The sequence below is a fragment of the Lampetra planeri genome, chromosome 78 (genome assembly GCF_965212315.1).
Source record: "Lampetra planeri chromosome 78, kcLamPlan1.2.h2, whole genome shotgun sequence".
Taxonomy (NCBI): Eukaryota; Metazoa; Chordata; class Hyperoartia; order Petromyzontiformes; family Petromyzontidae; genus Lampetra; species Lampetra planeri.
The window spans coordinates 1,161,657-1,175,846 of NC_136183.1; the positions used below are offsets into that span (position 1 = coordinate 1,161,657).

The 14,190-nt window shown below is 42.9% G+C and overlaps 1 protein-coding gene across 1 annotated transcript in view; it reads right to left on the minus strand.

Moving 5' to 3' along the window:
- The window catches only part of LOC144738169 (uncharacterized), a 55,038-nt gene extending 49,461 nt beyond the window's left edge, over positions 1–5,577 (minus strand). The window contains exon 1 of the mRNA XM_078621155.1: positions 5,527–5,577. The gene's annotated coding sequence lies outside the window, so the exon portion shown is untranslated. The remainder of the gene's footprint in view (positions 1–5,526) is intronic.
- Positions 5,578–14,190: the final 8,613 nt, after the last annotated feature.

Sequence of the window (14,190 nt, forward strand, 5' to 3'; positions counted from 1 at the left end):
ATCTCGTTTCTGGTAAAATTTCCATACTTCTCTGCTGTACTCGATTGACAGAAAATACAGCCGCCCCTTAATTATCAGAGGTTACGTTCTTGGAAAGTGGCGTGCGACAGCTAAAAGAGCGATATTCAATACTTAAGCTTTACCCAAGTAATGGCGTTAGGTACATCACAATTGAAATAAGAACTGTACTGTATTCCAAATAAACTAAAAACGAAACAATTTAAGTAAACATTGGTAAACCGTATACAAAAAATATTCTGAGACAAAAATTAGGACACATCTATATAAATAAAGCAGACTTTGCACGCGTATACGTTATTTTGGGAACCAAATTGTGCCAACACCATGAAACCTACACCTTACGAGCTTTCCATGCGTACTTACTGGTGAGTTAGTGTTTTTCGCTCTATTTTTATTTTACCTGCTCACCTTCACCACCTGTAACACCTGCACACTCCAACCCCCTGCCGAAGCGTCCAACTCCCCCCCGCTCCTCAACACCCCCCCCCCCTCTCTTTCTCTTGCCATATGTTAAAGTGCTTGTGTTGCGATCGAAACTTCATAGTTTTTTGTTATTTTTTGTAATTTTCTTTGGTGGAAAACCAACCACCGTCAGTTTGGCTGCCCACAACTTGCATTATCATTGGCTGCTGACATTTGGGCTATGCCCATTTCAAACCCCTTATAAACAATTTGCCTTGGAAGCTAACTCCCCTTTTCCTCAAGACGACCACTTGTGTTGCGATCGAAATGTCGTAGTTTTTTTAAATCCTTTATATTAAGTTCACTTGCTTGCTTGCGTGCTTGCGTGCTTGCTTGCTTGCTTAGGACCGTGCAAATCTTTCGCTCGTTTTTTAACCCACTTCCCGTGATCCAATCGAGCTGACATTTTGCACACAGACTCGTTGTGCGTGACAATTAATTTTCGTGAAAAAAAAATTCCCAAATTTTACACTGTTTAGGGAAAAAAATATATGTAATTACCAATTGCTTAATGCTGGCAGACAATCATCTGACCCATAGGTGGCAGCCATCTCAAGCCAGAGGACGAGAGGACTCTAGCCGCCCCGATGCCACGCATATAAAGAATTTATAGTGAAAAACTTTGTTTTTACGGGTTAATTTTTTGTTATTTTCTTTGAACCTATCTACGTGACTTTACCGAAAGACCCAAGAATAAAATAAGTTCTGCAATGGCTGCACCTAGAGATAATGAAATTCCTTAACACAAAGTGAGACAGCATACTCCCTGTGCTGCACCTACAGCTAATGATTCTCCTGAACACTAAGAAGCAAGAGAGCATGCTGCCAGTGCTGCGATGGCTGCACCTACAGCGAATTAATTTCCTGAAAAGAAAGAAGTAGAACGGCATGCTGCCAGTGCTGCTATGCCTGCACCTACAGTGAATGCAACTCAACAGCAATGAGCTACAAATGGCTGCTGCCACAGCTAATCAAACTCCAGTCCACCCACAAGCAAGGCAGATTGCAAACAGCACTACATTCCTCACTTCCATTGGTTGCCATTCGTTCCACGTCTACTTCTTACAGCTACTGCCATGCAATGACATGGAAAGGAGACCCTCCAGGGCTATGCTGCAACTGTACCAAGGTTAAGCTGCCGACAATTAATGACCATCCCAAGGATATTAATGTATTGATATGTGCCAACACTACCTATGGAAGCTAATTTCGAAAAACAATAGAAGATAGAACTCGTGCTTTCAAATAACATGTTTTGGCACCAACCAACTCGTCCCGACATCTGGCTGCATGCCCACATTTAAAGTGCAGGGTCAGGTACATGATCGGATTGGCAGGCTGCTGCAACTAACTAATGACCTACCTACATTAGCACATATCTACTTACATGTCTGACAATACTAGACAGGCTCACCAGCATTGCAAAAATGTCATCAACTCCAAGATGCAAGTCCTATTGCTGTGGCAAGATATGCTCCATAAGGAAAACTCTTATAGTCACAGTTTCAAGTGTGCCATGGAGAAGATGACTTCAGAGTACAATGTTGTCATTCATGCCAACTAAACTGCACATGGTCAACATGAGTGCTGCTTAAATGCACTCACAACATCTGAAGTCGCTGTCATTCTGACTGCTGAACAACATGGCACTCGAGGCATCGTCTTGCAACTGAGAAACAATAACCTACACAGAAATAAAACACACAGATCCTATGATACTCTTCAATGTCTACTGATTTTCTGGCAAGGTGATGATGGCTACACTCACCATAACATAAGTGTCTCCACTGCACTGCTATATTTGTTCTCACAAATCTCCTTGCATGTCTGACAACACGAGACAGGCTCACCAGCATTGCAACAACGTCATCAATACCAAGATGCAAACCCTGCAAGTTGATGATGGCTACCATTTCCTACTTCGCCAAACTGACCCAGCAACAGGCTTGCAAACACAAAATAATATTTCTGCCATGGACTTCTTTGCCTTCAGAATCATGGTGCGAAACGGCAGCTTCAATCTCTTCTTGAGATGCAAAGAGCTCTTCCACCAATTTGCTATCGACATGTATGCCAAAATTGAAGCTTCATTCGATTAAACCCATCAGATGACAAACCATCCAACATTGTCTATCCTGAAGCTCTTCAAGGGAAACAGATTTAAAAGCTGTCCTCATTATGAAACAAACAAGCCCTGTGATTGAATAACACAAGCAAAAAACCGTCACAAAAAACACAGATTTACTGACTTCATTGGCAGAAATAAATTATTCTAACAAAACCAGCATGGCAAGACATTACATTACTCTTTGGTTCTTTCGGTAAAGTCACGTAGTTAGAAATAAAATAAAACAAATCACGACATTTCGATCGCAACACAAGCGGTCGTCATAAATCAAAGAGTATATTGATTCCTGCAGTTATGAAAGCTTCAAATCATGTGCACGAAGCCATACAAATATACAAACACAGACATAATTTCAACCGTGATGACGGTTACAAACTGAGTAATCATTGGAAATATGTGATTAACCATGCAAAAAAGATTTAACTACACTTATTTGCCAATCTTATTTGACAGACAACTATTACAGTTTTACCATGTTTAGTGGTGGTATCCCTGCCACAGGTTGAGTCACAAACCGCACCTCTCCACAACAAAGGCTCAGCCTTTGTTATGCAGTCTATTCTTAGTCTCAAGCCTCACCTTACCATATTAATAATAAGTATGCGCCCCTTGCACCACGATCTTCTCCAACCATTATATAAACGGAGTGGTAGCTACTGCAATCTCTCATTTACTTGATACAGCTGTCGTGGCTGTGACGGTACCACCTGAAGACGGAAGCTTGTGTTGCCTCCGAAACGTCGTGATTTTTTATTTTATTTTACTTTTTAATGTTTTTTACCTACGTGACTTTACCGAAAAAAACCTAAGAATATGAATCCCTGCAGTCACGAAAGCTTCAAATCTAGAATTCAAATCAAGATTTAACCACCTCTACGGGGAGGGTTTTCACATCCTGATGACGACCGCTTGTGTTGCGATCGAAACGTCGTGATATGTTTCATTTTAGTTCTAACTACGTGACTTTACCGAAAGAACCAAAGAGTATGGATTCCTGCAGTCACGAAAGCTTCAAATCAAGATTACTATTAATGTTTGATTACTAAGACCTGTGGGAGCCGGGTAACTTAGCTAGTACTGAATAAATACAATACTTCCGACAATATTTGTGCTTGAGTGGGGAGTGGTAGTGCAACGGTTAGCGTGCTGAGCTATAAACCCAGCGAGCCGATTTCTATTCCTACAGAGCCAAGCCACAACATTTGGCTGTCGCCTGATGAAGCTGGTTGTAATTACTGGCAAAACGTCATACTCAGATTGTAAATGTTGTGGCTTGGCTCTCCAACACACAACCGGTGTGCTGTACTTTTGACGAATTGGCCACGTTCTGTTTACGTGACAACCCTTACTAATTGGCTGTCGAGTGTTGGTGGGTTTAACGACACCTTCATATATATTTACGCCATCTAACCCAAACAAACCTGAATTATGGATGTATATTTGGAGTTTGAGTGTCTCTCTCACCCCGTGGTCGCATAGATTTTCCTCCGGATCCTCCGGTTTTTCCCTCAACATCACCACGAGTATTGACTGACTAGCTTTACTACCCGGCTTCGCCCGGGACTTGGATTCACGACGCCCGGCCGCCTTTGTCTCCCCAGTGGCGATGTTCACACACCACACCAGTTACTCGTTTGAGGCTGAGTCGACTTAGGGGAGGCCAAGGACCGGTTCAAATAATCGTCACCGGTGGTGGCCGTGAGCGGGAATCGAACTCGTGTCGCCGGGTTCATAGCACAGCGCGCTAACCACTACACTTCCGCTCCTCACACCCAAACGTGTGCGCGTCCATAGGTACACATACACGCGCTTGCAGCAGACACACACAACGTTCAGTGTGCGTACGGCAGAGGTGGGACAAAGTCATTGTTATGCAAGTCACAAGTAAGTCTCAAGTCTTTGCTCTCGAGTCCCGAGTCAAGTCGAGTCAAAGATGAGGCAAGTCCAAGTCGAGTCTGAAGTCATCAAAATCATGACTCGAGTCTGACTCGAGTCCAAGTCGCATGACTCGAGTCCACACCTCTGAGGTGGGACAAAGTCATTGTTGTGCAAGTCACAAGTAAGTCTCAAGTCTTTGCTCTCGAGTCCCGAGTCAAGTCGAGTCAAAGATGAGGCAAGTCCAAGTCGAGTCTGAAGTCATCAAAATCATGACTCGAGTCTGACTCGAGTCCAAGTCGCATGACTCGAGTCCACACCTCTGGCGTATGGCAGTAAACGACTGAAATAATGAAGCAATGCTGCGCAAAGAACGCCTGAGACCTGCAACACATTTGTATTTAACTTTAGCCGCGGAGGGTTCGGGGGGTGCGTGACATGAGCAGGCACACTGGGTGACGCTTCCGGACACGGGTCACATGACAGATGTGACGTCATAGCTCACTTGCCGTGCAAAATATAGATGCATAATTGCCCCCCCCCCCCCCCCCCAAAAAAAATACAAAAGTCTATTTTTATAATTTTTGCATGGTGTATAGCCTGGAAAGTACCCACATGGAAAATTTCAAGTTTGTTGCATGTCGAGAAGTACGCTAAACATTATTAACAGACACACATAATCACAAATTTCCATTTTATATATACAGTCCCACACGTTGATAAGCCACTTCGTGGGAAGGTCGCTTCTGAAAAAGAGCGGTATAGCTAAGTGAGCTTGGCCCGCTAAAATAAATAAATACACTGTAGAAATGAAAAAAGTTTTAAAGTAGTAAGCCAGGTAAAGACAAATTAAACTTAAGCAGAGAATTAAAGCAAATGCAATCAGGCGAGGGTAGGAGGCAAGGCCCCGCGTTGTAATGTTCCAACCAGGACATCGATTCCATACGCGCTGCTACTCAATTGATATCCCTACGAGGGGGAGAAGGAGCGAGGTTCTACCTGGGTAAACAACAACCACAGCAACGATGTGAACTTCTCACCTCGGGATCTCAGTGAGCGCGCGCGAGGAGCAGCAGCCTCCTGGTATCTCGTGACGTCACGAGACAGCAGGAGGTGACATGACGTCACTTTCCGGGTTCAACACAGTCCTCTCTCCCGACAAGCAGCGGTGTACCGAATAAATTATGTTAATGAACCGGGCCCATGTCGGATGATTAGGCTTGGCTGCTAAACCCATCGTATTTATGAACAAATTATGTTAATGAGCCGCAAATGACTCGGCGTAGCTTTGCCCAAATAAAGATTTTACTGTAACGGAAATCAGCAGTGACCAACTAGACATGACGTCACGCTCAAAATCGCGGGGGAGGGGGGATTGGGGGGCGAATACCTTGGTGACATGACGTCACTAGCGGGGTACACCTCCCCCTGACGTCTCACGCCGATGAGGTCCTGCGGAGTGGTGACGTCAGAGAGCGGGGTTTGAGTTTAAGTTTATTTACATTTATTTTCCATTGCTCCCTCTCTTGAACAGAGACCCCTTGGGTGCGTGAGCTCAACAACGTGAACATTATTGTGTGTATAGTGTGTACACTGTGTGTATACATTGTGTGTGTGTGTATAAATTGTGTGTATACACTGTGTATGTGCAGACTCTGTGGGTACACTGTGTGTACCTTGTGTGTACACTGTACACAATACATGTCTACACTGCGTATGTGTGTTCAAAGTGTGGAGGCGATCCGAATCAGTCGGGCGGCATTCTTTTAATCAGCTGCGCAATGCTGTGTGGAAGCTACGTGGTCTCTTTGCTCCGAACGAAGCTTCGGTTCTTCTCGGCCACAGTCATACCCAGAGGCGTAGCTAGGGGGGGGGCAGGGGGGTACATATGTCCCCGGGCGCCAAGGTTAAGGGGCGCCAAAATGAGGCTTACAACGTTACATTATAACTTATTGCGGCGGGCGCGGCAGCCTGAAACTACTGCACAAATCTACACCTCAACCTAATAGTTTATATATCCCGCCACACATAGCCTACATGTCATGTAATTACATTTTGGTACGCGCGCCTATTAAGAACGTACATGGAAGAACGTCCCAAACAACAGACAGGCGCAGTCTTTCAGCCTTAGTCACTGGCCTGTTTTTTGGTGGCGGAAATTACGACGGCCTATTTTTAAATCCTTTATATTAAGTTAGCTTGCTTGCTTGCGTGCTTGCTTGCGTGCTTGCTTGCTTGCTTAGGACCGTGCAAATCTTTCGCTCGTTTTTTAACCCACTTCCCGTGATCCAATCGAGCTGACATTTTCCACACAGACTCGTTGTGCCAGACAATTAATGTTCGTGAAAAAAAATTCCCAAAATTTTACACTTTTAGGCAAAAAAAAATATTTTACATATATTCAAATATAACTCATTCATCGCTTTGGCTGAACGTCACAGTATAAGAGCCCAGAGCGTAACCCCTCCACAGGCCGTGGCGGAGTAGCGCAGTTGGTAGCGCCCTCGCTTCCCATGCCAAAGGTCGCGGGATCAATCCCCGCGTCCTCCACAGGCGAATATATTTTTAAATCCTTTATATTAAGTTCGCTGCCACGCATATAAAGGATTTATAGTGAAAAACTTTGTTTTTACGGGTTATACTTATTTGTTATTATTAGTGACACCACGCTCCAGGCAGCTGCAGCAGCCGGAGCAGCCCACGCACGTCAACAGAGCGTGGCCTTCATTTAGCAGCATTAACTACAAGGCTCACTTATACGTGTACGTCGCTCGTACCTTACATTTGAACTGACCTAAGAGCCGAGCCATGCTTGCTGGCGGACACTAAGTGAGAGTGTTACTGTGTTAGCTAGACCACCGTGCCACGACTACAAGCCACCGGACGAGCGTCAACCTCGGCAGGAAAGTCTATGCCGTTACATGGCCGCATACGACCGACAGTAGAAGCTTATAAGCGGTGGCGTCCAAAGCGGCGACCTATTTTGGTTACTTGAACAACAAGAGGTATGTTTTATGATATTTTTTGATAAATAAATTAATACTTTTTAAAATATAGAATACAATTTATTATATCGATATTTTTAAATATCTGCAGCATAATCTGTCTTTAAGCGTATAAATTATGTACTTTTAATCTGCATGTAGTAGCACTATTCCAGTGCCACTATGTTATTGTCTAGGCCTACACATTTTTTTCACTTCAGTGCACTCAGTGATATAATAATATATTTATCATTTTTGTCAGCCATGTCAGGGAGAAAACGAAGTGGCGCTCAATGTCGTAAAAGAAAAAAAATAATCTGAAATGGCATCAAAAAAGTCAAGTACATTACTGGCTAGCTTTTTAAAGAAAGCCAAGAAGAAAGAAGCTGAAGCTGCAAACTCCAACTCTTCAGAATCAGAAGATGGCGGCTATCAATCACCTATTTCAGAGCATGTAAACGAGAAGGTTGAAGACATTGAGGACTCTGAGAAAAACATGGTTCAGACAGATGTTACTGTCTATGCTGAGGAAGACTCCGAAAACACTGAGGACCAGGGCGTCGTCGTTGAACAGGTTCAACATGATGATAAACTTGTTGACAGTAACGGGGAAGAGGAGATAGAAGAATCTTCTGATAGAGAAGCTGAAGATACTCATTATGATGCTGTTCCTGCTGTACTAAGGTTTCACGATGTTGGTTACTTAGAATTTGATAAAACTACAAAGCTATCGAAAATATCACAGCCTCTTCTGAATGAAATGATTACTCTCGGATCCTTGCCTTTTCAGCACAGAGACAATCTACCATCAGTATCCAGAGAACGTTCAATTACATCAGCATGGTTTAAACGCCGACTAGCGAACGGAGAGGAAGTGAATCGTTCGTGGCTATTATATTCACCAATCAATACCGCTGCTTACTGTTTCTGTTGTCTATTATTTACATCATCGAGTTCAAACTCACGAGCTTCATTTGAGTTAACAAACGGTTTCAACAAGTGGAGAAAGCCAGAAAAACTAAATTCTGATGAAAACAATCCTAGCCACCGCACAGCTTTTACTACATGGAAGGAAGCCGAACGAAGGATAATTGATGGTACTGGAATTGACGCAGTGGTTCAAGCTCAGATTCATTTGGAAAAACAACGTTGGCGAGATATACTGCAAAGAATACTCACCTGTATTAAGTTTCTGGTTTCACAAAATTTGTCACTACGTGGCCATGAGGAAAATTTGAATGCGGATGAGGATAAAAATGTTGGAAACTTTCTCGCGCTGATCAAACTCGTTGCTCAGTATGACCCATTGTTAGCAAAACACGTACAACCCGCAGGAGAAAATCCGGGATCAGTTTCTTATTTGTCACCGGAAATCCAGAATGAATTTATTCACATACTTGCGTCGACTGTAAAGAACCATTTGTTGAGTGATATCAGGAAAAACAAGTACTACGGTATCTTACTTGACTCAACTCCTGATCTAGGACATCGGGAACAGCTTTCTCAGGTCATAAGATTTGTGGATGTGGATTTTCAAACTAAAAAAGTAACTATCAAATAATCATTTTTAGGTTATATCGAGATACATGCAAAAGATGCAGCAAGCCTAGATAGAGCCATCGTCGAGAGACTGAAATTTGACAACATACCTCTAGCCGACTGTCGGGCACAATGTTATGACAATGCTGCTGTGATGACTGGGCATATATCCGGCCTTCAACAACGAATATGTGACAAAAATCACAGAGCATTGTTTGTCAACTGTGACAACCACAGCTTAAACTTAGCAGGAGTACACTCAGCTAAACAGGATCCACTTGTCGTCATATTTTTGGAACAGTTGAAAGTATATATATTTTTTTCTCTCGTTCAACAATTCGTTGGGAAGAGTTAAAAAACGCTGTGCCCATCACAGTAAAGCGGGAGTCTGAAACACGCTGGAGTGCACGATCAGAAGCTGTTAAAGCTATCTATGAAGGACTGGATGAACTAGTAGGGCTGCTAGACAAATTATCGGAGGACGTAACTATGACGCCTGAAACCAGAAGTGATGCAGAACAGTTACAGGCATGCGTATTAATTTTTAACTTCATAGTTTAATTACATTTCTGGAATGTCATTCTTGGAAAAATTTATCGTGTTCAGAAGCGCTTACAGGATCCTACTATGAATTTCAAGGAAGCAGCAACTGATCTTGAATCTTTGGAGCATGAATGTGTCACGTTTCGGGATGATTTGAGCCAAGTTGCTGTAAAAAACGCCAAAACACGATGCACAGCCTGGGGGATCGATGTGGACAGAAGAATTAGGCGACGTCGGAAGATGCCAGGAGAACTGACAAGAGATGCAGGACTTTCAGCAGAAGAAGAAATTGTGCGGGTTATGAAGAGCGTATTTTATCGACTTCAACAGGAGATGTCAACACGGTTTTTATGACTAAAAGACATGAACACAAAATTTGGATTTCTGCTGGACGTCAAAACTCTTCTATCCGACACAGATGTCGATGCAATTCGTCGAAATTGCACAGATTTTGGAAATTTCTATGACACCGACATCAATGGCCACGAACTTTTTCACAGAAATTGGAGATTGCAAAATGCTGCTCAGTAACCGGAATGAAGTTCTACCAGAAACTTCTTTGGATCTTCTTAGTTTTATTGTGTTTGATGGAGACGACATATTTCCGAATTTGCGAATTTCACTGCAAATTTTATTAACAATAGCAGTTTCAATTGCAAGCTGTGAGAGGTCGTTCAGCAAATTGAAACTTATTTTGTCGTATTTGCGTGCTTCAATGGGACAAGATCGTCTCAGCGATCTTGCTCTTCTTAGCGTTGAAAGAGAAACATTGGAAAAAACAGATTTTGATTACGTGATTGACCAGTTTGCGACAGTGAAATCAAGAAAAATTAATCTTTTGTAGACTATGTCAACCAGTCTACGACAGTGACTTAGTGAGCCATGTAATATAATTTCTATAAATTTGCTTCTTTAAATACAATGTTTCATTAAAATTTAAATTGTTATTCCTTATTCGATGTAATAGGAAAATGTGATTAAACGGGGGGGGGCGCCAATTTTATAGTTCGTCCCCGGGCGCAAAATATCCTAGCTACGCCTCTGGGCTTAGCTTCGTTGTCTAGGGTCGTATTATCAAACGGGATAATAACAATGAGTTGTAGGAAGTTATGCAAGTGTGATGTAATTATGCTAAATTAAGCTCGGCATCGTTGTCTAGGGTTGTATTATCAATCGGGTAATACAATTATTCTCGCTTTAACATTGACTGATTATGTCTGTGTTTTGTTTATGTCAGGTCTCCAAATTCACATCTCACCACACGATACAGTTCTTACAATTAAGATTATTATGCATGAACTTAGGAAGGCACCACTCAGACACTTTTGTGTTAAGCAACTTTAATTTCTAAGCAAAAACATAACACTCTAATATGCGAACTCTTATGCTTGGAATTGTTAACACCGTACTCCTGGAGATGTTCTCCTCATTGTTCCTTACATTTAACCCTCAATGATTACGTTGTCAAACTGGGTAATCGGAACAATCGATTAATTCCTCGGAGTCGGCACAACGCTTGTTCGCTGGCAGCTGACACCCTTGCTCGGTGGCGCTCGGTGGCGCTGCTGCGTGCTCTCTCTCCTGCTCCGTACTCTCTCTCCTGCTCCGTGCTCTCTGGCGGTGCACGATTGCGCGTGCATCTGGTTCTCAGCGATGCTGGCTTGGACGATGCTGGGCGCTTTCCGCCCTTTCTCGAGGTTGATTGCTTGACGTTGCTCTCCTTGATCGTGCAGCTGGTGGGTGGGAGCTGACACTCAGTGTAGAGTGACTTTGAGCGACACTTCTTCTGTCAGCGCTGAACTCTGACTCCGTGACCCGTCGCTACACAGCAAGCCTCGCCATCCTTGGTTGATTGCAGATTCTCACCCCGGAGCCTGCTGCTTGCAGTACTCAACTCTTTGCGTTGACTTCGTAGACTCGTGGCTTCTGCTGGTGCAGCTCGTTGACAATGTGCCAGTCACGGGGGCAGGTTCCCGGAGCCTGCCGATCGCAACCCTGCTGGTTTGTGGGAGCTGGCACTCGCTCTCAAAACTTGTAAATTGTATTTGCACACCTCTTACACAACTCTGATAGCTTAGTACAATACAAATTATCGCAATCCTTGACTTTGCAAGCGACTCAAAACATCAGGATAAATGTAGAATAAAACTTTCAGCGATACTATGTCGGTCCATGCCGAACTCAGCACCGAGTATCACCTCCCCCCTCTTCTCTGCGAGACACCACCCATTGTTGATCTCGAGGCCGTGCCCCGGAGTCTGCTCGCTGGTCGTAGCTCTTCTGTCCCTTGCAGTAGCAGTAATGTATGGGTAGTGTCTCTGTTTTTACGTGAAAATCTCTCCCCTCGGCTCGCCTTCTCAAAAACCACCGGAACTTCCTTTGATTTCGCTCTCAGCCTGTGGGAATAGCTGTTTGTCCGGCATACGTGTGTGTGTTCTGATTTTTTTGAATATAAGTTTCATCAAAGCCTGGTTCCCGGCGCCTTCCTCAAGCCATCCTGCCATCAATGGAAACAGCTGCTCCAGATTGCCCCCAAGTGCGTCCTTTCAGTCCTCCAACCCTCTGCAATAATTAATCTGGAAGGAGGGGGGGGGTCCCCCTGTCCGGGTATGTTTTTCCCCCTCTTCCCCCACGGCTGGGTGTGGCATTCTTTGCCTCTCACAAAGAGGTGTGTTGTGGCTTTTGAAGTTATTTCTCTGTTGTACCATTTGAAAGTAAAACAATATTATTTTACCTCCTATAGCTTGATACCGTACCACTTTTGTAGTTCTGATTTCTGTCAGTGACTTAAATTACGTTTTATGCAGTGTTTACCGTACTTCCATCGTGGTGTCTGATTTTTATTTTTAAGGGGAGATGCCCTCTGCATGCGTATGCAATTTCTATCACGTGCTGCTGGGAGACAAAAGCGGTTGGGAGGCTCTCTCTATGAGATGCATTTATCTTGGTTATGTGTGATTGACCTATTTCGCCTCATCCCTCCTGGATGACCCTTGGTCTAATACTTCATAATTATTATTTGGTTTGTTTATTCAAGATTTGTGATTTATCATTGTTATAACCACGTATATTCCTATGGTTTTATTAACCTTCGTGTGTCTGTATCCAGGGATTGTGCTGTTTTACACGTTATATTTAGTTGTTACTTAAGCTTTCTTGACTGCTGGAATTCGTATTTCTTGGTTTTTGGTAACGTCATGTAGATAGCAAGATACAACAAGAAACAATATGTCAGGTGAATGGGAGTAAAATAAGGTAATTAATAAATCAAGCCCACCAATGGGACTGCAGTCTGGTTTTTAATCTGGGTGAGTGTGGCAGACTATGATATCGACTTCATCTTTGTCGCTAAGTTCTGAACTTTTAACCGTTGTATTAAGAGAAACGAAAAAAAATATGTATATCGTGGCGTCTACTGTCTGTTGTTTTGAGGGGGCCTTTTGAAGTCCTGTCGAGATTTTCCAGAATCTCATTAGCAAAACCCCTTCCCCCTTCTCTTGTTTTTGGGTTTTTTTTTAATTACCTTTTATGGCTTATCTCTGTTGCTTGGTCGGTGTGAAAGGCATCTGTTGTGAGGGAGCGGGTTGTACCTCACCCTTTCATGTCCCATGCTCGCCCCGATCAATTATTTAAAAAATATTGGAAGAATTATTCTTGATTTCAATTTTGGGAAAATGCCTATATATACAACAAAACACCACATTTTTACCATGTCAGTGTGTAACAGTGTCAAGTTTGTATTTGCTGTATAATTACTCTTTTGAAATCGGAGATTGAATCAAAACAATATTTTTTTTGTTTTCCTCTGGAACTTTTTATTAGCATGGTAACAGTCATAAAATTAACACAGCACATATGCAGCTGAAATTAGATCTGTTCATCCGAGCTTTCAAGCACAACTGAGCCTGGCTTCACTTAAGTTACGATTGAATATGAATTTATACATGTGTGCATAATACTATTATGTCCAACACCCTTTGCTATGTTAGATTAATGTTGCTTAAATAAATGTTCCTTTTGTAGACAGCCGAAATTGTGTGTGTGGAGTTTTGGGTTAACATTAATTTGAAGATACTCGGTCTTTCAGGCATATTTCTAACCACTTGCCCTCTTATAGTGTGCCTTAACAGCCCGTATGTTGAATTGGGGAATCTTTTTCACTACATCATAAATATATGAATAAGTATAGACGGTAAATTAAAGTGTGACTGTATATATGCATTCTTCTGTGACTCGATGCTGACGTAGATGGTGTGCATATTTTTTTCTGTCTGCAGCTGACGCTTCTTCTGATGCTTCCTCTGCAGAATTGGTCTGATGGAGCAAAGACACTCGGCACAGCTCAGTATAAAAAAAACACCACAAAACACACACAGGAGAGAAACCCTTCAAGTGCACTGTGTGTGAGATGGCATTTTCACAGTCACAAAATCTTAAAAGGCACCAGAGAACACACACAGGAGAGAAACCCTTCAAGTGCACTGTGTGTGAGAAGGCATTTTCAAGTTCAGCTATTCTTAAACAACACAAGAGAACGCACACAGGAGAGAAACCTTTCAAGTGCACTGTGTGTGAGAAGACATTTGCACAGTCATCAGGTCTGCAAAGACACCAGAGAACACATAGTCATCAGAAGAA